Source organism: Oncorhynchus masou, chromosome 3, assembly GCF_036934945.1.
Source record: "Oncorhynchus masou masou isolate Uvic2021 chromosome 3, UVic_Omas_1.1, whole genome shotgun sequence".
Classification (NCBI taxonomy): domain Eukaryota; kingdom Metazoa; phylum Chordata; class Actinopteri; order Salmoniformes; family Salmonidae; genus Oncorhynchus; species Oncorhynchus masou.
Genome location: NC_088214.1, coordinates 14,019,562 through 14,029,018, shown reverse-complemented (window position 1 = coordinate 14,029,018; position 9,457 = coordinate 14,019,562).

Here is a 9,457-nt window from a genome sequence, read left to right as displayed (position 1 = left end):
GAGCGGACCAGACGCAGAGTAACATGCCCCCCACCATGAGAAAACATGAGGGTCTCTGAACCTTCAGTCGACCTCTAAACAGCAGGAAAATAGTCTAAAACAGTCCATTGAAAGCCTTGCGACTTCTGTTTCTTCCACAGAGTTCTTCACAGTGAAGAGTGTTGGTTAAAGTCTGGGCTGAGGAAATATATCTCACATATACAGTGCCTTCAGAAACTATTCACACCCCTTGACTTTTACCAAATGTTGTTGTGTTACAGCTTGAATGTAAAATGGATAAAACACTGATTTGTCACTGGCCAACACACAATACCCCATATTGTTTAAGTGGACTTATGTTTTTAGACATTTTTACAAATTCCTTAAAAAGCTGAAATGTCTTGTCAATAACTATTTAACCCCTTTGTTATGGCAAGCCTAAATAAGTTCAAGATTAAATGTTGGTTATCAAGTTACAATAAGTTTCATGGACTCACTCTGTGTGCAATAAGTGTTTAGCCAGATTTTAAATGACTACCTCGTCTCTGTACCCTAAATATACAATTATCTGTAAGGTCTCTCAGTCAAGCAGTGAATTTAAAACACAGATTCAGTACAGGGAGGTTTTCCAATGCCTCACAGAGAAGGGGACCTATTGGTATTGGTAGATGGGTAAACATTTTTAAAAAGCAGACATTCCTTTAAACATGGTAAAGTTATTAGCTACACTTTGGATGGTGTATCGATACACCAAGTCAATACAGAGATACAAGGGTCCTTCCTAACTCAGTTGCCAGAGAGGAAGGAAACCGTTCAGGGATTTCACCATGAGGCCAATGTTTTAAAACAGTTACAGAGTTTAATGGCTGTGATAGGCGCACACTGAGGATGAACCAACAACATTGTAGTTACTCCAAAATACTAACCTAATTGACAGAGTGAAATGGAAGTATGCACAACTCAAATATTCCAAATCCTGCATCCTGTTTACAAGACACTAAAGTAAAACTGCCAAAAAAATGCACTTTTTGTCCTGGATACAAAGTTTTTGTTTGGGGCAAATCCAATACAACACATTAATGAGTACCACTTTTCATATTTTCAGGCATAGTGGGTGGCTGCATCATGTTATTGATATGCTTTTAATCAGTAAGGATTGTGTGAATACTTATGTAAATTAGATATTTCTGTATTTCATGTTTAATACATTTGTAAAAATGTCTAAAAACATATTTTAACTTTGTCATTATGGGGTATTGTGTGTAGATGGGTGAGAAAATGTAATCCATTTTGAAAATAGGCTGTAACACAACAAAATGTGGAAAAAGTTAAGTGGTATGAATTTCTGGAGGCAGAGTTATCATTTTTTAAGGTAAACATTTGTTCAAATGATATAAAACATACGAACAAACATCTGGAGATTGTAGTGTAGCACAATCAATACACTCAATGTGAATGTGAAAGTTTGTCTCTTTTTATTTTTTATGTTCGTCTTCATTTCTCTCATGTAACCAGATGCCTGTGAGCTCACATTGGACCCAATTACAGCAAACAGAGAGCTGTGTCTGTCTGAAGGCAACAGAAAAGTAACAATTATGAGAGAGAAACAGCCTCATCCTGATCACACAGAGAGATTTGAAGACTGGTATCAGGTGCTGTGTAACGAGGGCCTAACTGGGCAGTGTTACTAGGAGGCAGAGTATAGTGTTTGGGCTGGTATAGGAGTGGCATATAAAGGAATCAGCAGGAGAGGAAGTTTTATTGTTTGCTTAGATACAATACAAAGTCCTAAGTGCTTTGATAAGTGACACTGCATGGCACAATAATGAGTACTGCCATGCATGCTCCCTCCCTTCAGTCCCACAGAATAAAAAGTCCTAGATTGGCCGGCTGGTAATGTGTCCTTTTACAGTGTCTCATACACACTGACCCACCTGCACACATTCCACACCACATGTCTATCCAGGGTTTGGTGGGTTTGACACATCATCCCGGTGTAACCCTGGAATAACCTAAAAAAAATAACTGTGCTACACTATTAAGTACACACATGATTGATACTGTAGTCACATTTCTCACTGTGAGAGGTGAAAGCATATACTGAACAAAAATAGAAACGCTACACGTAGGTCACATTTTTCATGAGCTGGAATAAAAGATCACAAAAATGTTTCATACAAACAAAGTGTATTTCTCTCATTTTGTGCACAAATTTGTTTACATCCCTGTTAGTGAGCATGTTAGGCCTAATTTATTTACACTTAGTAAAATCTTTTAAATTGTTGCATGTTGCGTTTTATATTTTTGTTCAGTGTTAAGACAGTTATTCCATATAGTTATATTAAGAATTTGACAAAAAGTAATTCTGATATGCTCCCACCGTAGACAATGTGATCAGCCCACTGGAAGCTTTGTCAGGTCGTGAATACCTGCAGTGTTTTTCTAGCAATTACATCCTGTCAAAACCTTATGTAGGGTTAAATATTATACAGTGGGGCAAAGAAAGTATTTAGTCAGCCACCAATTGTGCAAGTTTTCCCACTTAAAAAGATGAGGCCTGTAATTTTCATCATAGTCACACTTCAACTATGACAGACAAAATGAGGGGGGAAAAAAATCCAGAAAATCACATTGTGGGATTTTTAATGAATTTATTTGCAAATGGTGGAAAATAAGTATTTGGTCACCTACAAACAAGCAAGATTCCTGTCTCTCACAGACCTGTAACTTCTTTAAGAGGCTCCTCTGTCCTCCACTCGTTACCTGTATTAATGGCACCTGTTTGAACTTGTTATCAGTATAAAGGACACCTGTCCACAACCATAAAAACACTCCAAACTCCACTATGGCCAAGACCAAAGAGCTGTCAAAGGACACCAGAAACAAAATGGTAGACCTGCACCAGGCTGGGGAGACTGAATCTGCAATAGGTAAGCAGCTTGGGAGCAATTATTAGGAAATGGAAGACATACAAGACCACTGATAATCTCCCTCAATCTGGGGCTCCACGCAAGATCTCACCCCGTGGGGTCAAAATTATCACAAGAACGGTGAGCAAAAATCCCAGAACCACACGGGGGGACCTAGTGAATGACCTGCAGAGAGCTGGGACCAAAGTAACAAAGCCTACCATCAGTAACACACTACGCCGCCAGGGACTCAAATCCTACAGTGCCAGACGTGTCCCCCTGCTTAAGCCAGTACATGCCCAGGCCTGTCTGAAGTTTGCTAGAGAGCATTTGGATGATCCAGAAGAAGATTGGGAGAATGTCATATGGTCAGATGAAACCAAAATATAACTTTTTGGTAAAAACTCAACTAGTCGTGTTTGGAGGACAAAGAATGCTGAGTTGCATCCAACGAACACCATACCTACTGTGAAGCATGGGGGTGGAAACATGCTTTGGGGCTGTTTTTCTGCAAAGGGACCAGGACGACTGATCCGTGTAAAGGAAAGAATGAATGGGGCCATGTATCATGAGATTTTGAGTGAAAACCTCCTTCCATCAGCAAGGGCATTGAAGATGAAACGTGGCTGGGTCTTTCAGCATGACAATGATCCCAAACACACCGCCCGAGCAACGAAGGAGTGGCTTCGTAAGAAGCATTTCAAGGTCCTGGAGTGGCCTAGCCAGTCTCCAGATCTCAACCCCATAGAAAATCTTTGGAGGGAGTTGAAAGTCCGTGTTGCCCAGCAACAGCCCCAAAACATCACTGCTCTAGAGGAGATCTGCATGGAGGAATGGGACAAAATACCAGCAACAGTGTGTGAAAACCTTGTGAAGACTTACAGAAAACATTTGACCTCTGTCATTGCCAACAAAGGGTATATAACAAAGTATTGAGATAAACGTTTGTTATTGACCAAATACTTATTTTCCACCATAATTTGCAAATAAATTCATTAAAAAACCAATGTGATTTCTGGATTTTTTTTTCTCTCATTTTGTCTGTCATAGTTGAAGTGTACCTCGGATGAAAATTACAGGCCTCTCATCTTTAAGTGGGAGAACTTGCACAATTGGTGGCTGACAATACTTTTTTGCCCCACTGTATATGGTCAAACTCATTTTAGACATTTCTCTTACCACATGCCAGACGTATTGTAATGCATCACTGTAGGACAAAGTACAATTTGGCAAACAAGCATTAATTTTTTTTGCCCTACTAATCTTGGGGTGTAAAGGCATAATGTACAGACAAGGGTGTGGTAGGATGTGAGTACAGTGGAGGTAAACCTATGCGTTGCGTGACGATGAGAGAGGTTTCGTCTCTGGAGGCATCAATTCATCTGAGGTCTCAGCATGTGTGTGGGGTGGGACGAAAGAGCTAAGGCTTTTTGAGTGGGACTCAGGCCTCTACAGTGAAATAAAACAAAAACTCGCCAAGACTGCAGTAGACAAGGCATATTGACAGAGTCAAAGCAATCACAGGTGTTGATCAGGAGAGCTAAGACACAGGTAAATGGAGATGAATGTGCAGAGCGGGTCAGTTAGGTACATACAGGACCTGAGTTCGAGGCTGGAGCCGACAGGTAAACAAAGTTAGGTACCGTGTTGAAACAGTCCAGGGGACATCAGCTGTGTTGCCGAGTGATCATAGGGTCAAAAGAGCAGCAATAGGTGAGTCAGGATGCTGTTCGGTTGTCACTAGTAGCTGGGCGAACAGGACACTAGCTGGGCAATCAGGGGACACAGCATTCAGAAAAGCTAGCGAGCCGGGGCTAGTAGATGGTTCTGCAGCGATATCGTAACAGAATAGCCTGTTGAGACCACATCGGGTAATCACGTCGGCAGTCCAGTCGTGATGGATCGGTGGGACTCTGTGTCGACAATAAAGGGTCCCGGCCAATTGGCAGAGGAGGTATTGAAGCCCTAGAATTAGCTGGTATTTGGGCCTAGCTTGAGGCTAGGTGCAGTTGGTGAATTTAATAATAACGAACATGGACTGATACAAAACAAGCGAAGCGTCTGGACATGAAAACAGAACTAATAATGCCTGATTCGTGAGGCTACATAGTGCTCGATAAAGGGGAAGTAATCAAGGTAGTGATGAAGTCCTGGTGAGCGTAATGATGGGTCACCGGGACAGGTGGTTAGTAAACCAGCAACGTCAAGCGCCGGAGCGGGAGAAGGCGTGACACACCTTAAGGCTACACAAGGGTGAACTCTATTTTCCTAATATGTCATTGCTTATTGTGATAGTCACATTATGTGAGTTAGGTTCTCATAGTAGGACATATCTCTATTTCACTGTCATGGGTTTCCTTGCTGGCCTTACTACCCACCACATACAAATGGGAATGAGGAAAATATTTATATACATAATGTTAAAAAAGCCATGTCTGTCCCATTAGGGTGATTTCTACCCTTCTCAGGGCTGCGTTCAGTACATTTTCACATTCTGGAATGTTCAATTAAATGGGAAGATTGTGCCTGCATCAACAAACAAACAAAAAGTCCATCCTTTTGTAAGCTAAAGATTTATATACAACACCTATATAAACCCTTCAGTGGAAGTGTGTGTTTTAAAAAACAAACAAAAATGTGGCCAATTAGGGACATTTAGTTAGTCCCCATGAGGTCAAATGCTATTTCTAGGGGGTTTAGGGTTAAGGTTAGAATTAGGTTAAGGGTTAGGGTTAGTTTTAGGGTTAAAGTAAGATTTTTGGGTTCGGGAAAATAGGATTTTGAATGGGACTGAATTGTGTCCCCCAACAAGGTTAGCTGTACAAGACTGTGTGTGTGAATACTTTAGTGTATGGTGATGATGAACATAAAAGTCCTGGACAGAAGATTGCACAATGTTCTTTTCAGACAGCCTGTGGTGTGAACGCTCAGCCTGAGTCAGAACGCTCAGACGAGCTGCAGCTAGCAGTTTTCGTCACGTAATAAATGTTACAAATGTTGTACCCTCATCTTGCTTCATTTGTTCTTATGTGTGGTTATGAAAATAATTGACTTTATTTATTTATTTGCAGTGGTGTGTGTATTCATAGATGCCAAGAGAAGCCTGGCTTCCACAAACATTTGACCAATAACAATTATATTGTTTATTTACAATTTATTTTTCGTCTCTGTGTGTAAAAAAAGGCTGGCCCTCTTAACCTGACTGACCTTCAATCAGGGTGCATTCCAGAGCTCAGCCCACACACCTCCAATCAGAGCATGTTCACCTGCCACCTCGAGAAGATGCAAGTTGTGTAGTGACGAGCTCTCACATGCTGTTTTCTATCTTGAAGTGTTGTGTCCATCATACAGTAACTACAACACCTATATAAACCCTTCAATGGAAGCAGCTGTGTGTGTGTGTTTGGTAATGGTTACAATTAATTGTGCCTCTACATGATGTTCTTACCGGACAGCAGAACCAAAACCAATCAGCATTAAGTACTAGCGGGTGATGGCATTCACAACTGACTGCTCAGATGAGCTCCAGCTAGCAGTTTTTTTTACTGTGTTTTCATAATTTTCCTTAAATTCCCTGAATCTATCTCAGTGGAGAAATCATCCAAGCGAGTGAAACAGTGCCCCTCTGTCTCAGTATGTGTAGCCCATGTATCTGATGCTGTCTGGACAGAAAGAGTATGACATGTTGCCGCTGTAGCATTTCATTGTTGATGCCAGCAAGCATTTGGCCACCCTTGAAAATAAAAAAAGTATAAAATAATTAGCCAATCCGCGTTGAGCTGAGCTCAACTGTACGTAGACAGGGTTGCATTCATTTTGCTTGAACTCTTCCTACTTTGCAGAATGTCTTGTACTGAACAACATGTTTTCCTAAGACGTTCTTGTACATTCTTGAATTGACTTTGAGGTACGTTTTCTCCTGTTTGGTGGGTGTAGTGAGGTGTGGCTTGAAGCAATGAGTGACTTGCAGTGGCCATACTTGACTTGCAGTGGCCACACTTGACTTGCAGTGGCCATACTGACAGCTTTCCACAACCCACACACACAAATCAGTACCATAGACATTTAGCAACATTGATTGGACTAAATTGTTTTTGGTATCTTTTAAGTTTATTTTCGGTGGAATAAACTAAGCATTAAGCCTTGTCGACTTGATGTTCAAATGTTTAAGTTGAAATTGTGCTGAAATAGTGGAGACAGTGCTCCTGTTGTCTTTGTACTGACTTGCGGTAACTCTGGGGTTCTAAGTCAGTAGTTGTTTAGTAAACTGTCAGAAACACTGACTTGCGTGATAACTATAACTGGTTGCTACATGCAATATTTGCTTTGTGGACTTCACCTGACAGATGCTGCTCTCCGGTTTTGTGATGAAACAAACAATATGTGTAGTTGAATTTATTCTGCCACTGTGTGACTGTTGTGTTTTTGTTGTCACACCTTATTGTATATCACGGTGGCATATCAACGAATGGGTCATAGAGCAAACAATGCAATTATTACAACATAGGTGGTAATATGGCTTTTTTTACTGGCTTGGCTTCCCCAGTGATTGGACCCACGCACTGCTACTGTTTATTTGTGGTAATAAAAATACTTCCTGTACGTTGCTCAGATGCATCATAATGTTCTTGCCCTCTCTCAGCAGTGGGTGATCCAATGCATACCAGCAGCTAGAAGCAAAAGCAAACATGAATGGGAGAGTCATAATCTACTGGCTTCAAAACATATTGTCAGTCTGTTTTGTTTGTTGTGCCATAGTTGGACTATAATATCACATTTCAAACAATAATGACTGCCATGTTACATTCCTTACCTGGGACTAACCAACTAAATTGACTAATCTTAAGTGTAAGTTGAGGGGAAAATGTAACCTTTATAGTGAAAAGAAGAACATTAGGAAAATGGAGGAGAGAAATTGGTACCAGAATATGACCCATAATCAATGCACACTTCATCCAGTGGTGTGTACAATACAGACCACTGTGCATAGTGTTTCACCACTGCAATGGGAGGCAATCCATTATAGGTACTGTATTAAGATCATGTTTGCGGTGATGGATTCCGTGATATTAGAGTAGGATAGTCATTCACTGTGTTAATAATTAATGGAACATTCTTCTGCGGAGGGAATGACTCCGTCTGGACTCTGGACTGCATCTTAAGCTGCCCTGGTTTTTGTAAGGGCCACAAGAACTTTATGGGAAAACAAGTTATGCACTCAAGCATGAGATAAGCAAACAGTTTGCAGGACAGATACGATTGTTAGTTGCTTCAAGATGTAGTTTGGCTAAATGTTTTGGATCAATGATGGAGCATTAAATTATTTCATATTTTCTTTCCAACGAGATAGGTCCCTAAAACCCGCTGTCCCCACTATTACAGTGCTGGAAAAAGTGTCCAATTGTCATACTTGAGTAAAAGTACAGATACCTTAATAGAAAGTTACTCAAGTAAAAGTGAAAGTCTAAAAGTCTTTGGTTCTAAACATTCTTAAGTATCAAACGTAAATGGAATTGGTAAAATATACTTAAGTACCAAAAGTAAAAGCATAAATCATTTCAAATTCCTTATATTAAGCAAAGCGGATGGCACCATTTTCTTGTTTTTTAAATGTACAAATAGCCAGGGGTACACTCCACCACTCAGACTTAATTTGCATGTGTGTTTAGTGTCTGCCAGATCAGAGGCAGTAGGGATGACCATGTGTTCACTTGATAAGTGCTTGAATTGGACCATGTCCCTCTCCTGCTAAGCACTCAACATGCAAGGAGTACTTTTGGGTGTCAGGGAAAATGTATGGAGTAAAAAGTACATTATTTTCTTTAGGAATGTAGTGAAGTAAAAGTTGTTAAAATATAAAAAGTAAAGTACAGCTACCACAAAAAAACTACTTAAGTAGTACTTTAAAGTATTGTTACTTAAGTACTTTACACAACTGCTGTACTGTCCACATTTGACTTGAGCACTACACTAAACTACACGAAAAATATAAGTATTGTTGTAGGAACTGTCTTCATTAGCATTTGTAGTATTGTGTTGTTCAAGGGGAGCGTGATATTTCAGTCATTTTTATGTCAGACCTGTCGGGACTCGCCTGTTTTTCACGAGAGAGCGCGCTCATCTTTTCTACCTCGCTCACAGCCTGGTCTCATAGACTAGACATAACATAGTAAATGTAAATCCGAGACGCTAAAATTAGTATGATATGTTACGTTTGGTATGGTTCCAAAAGACAGATGGTTACTTAAAACCTCTTAAGGATCTGCCTCATTTTTTCACCTGAAATGACATACTCAGATCTAACTGCCTGTAGCTCAGGCCCTGAAGCAAGGCTATACATATTCTTGGTGCCATTTGAAAGGAAACACTTTGAAGTTTGTACGTGGAAGGAATGTAGGAGAATATAACACAATAGATCTGGTAAAAGATAATACAAAGAAAAAAACAACTGTTCTTTTGTATTTTTTTTGCACCATCATCTTTGAAATGCAAGAGAAAGACCATAATGTATTATTCCAGCCCAGGTGCAATATACATTTTGGCCACTAGATGGCAGCAGTATATGTGCA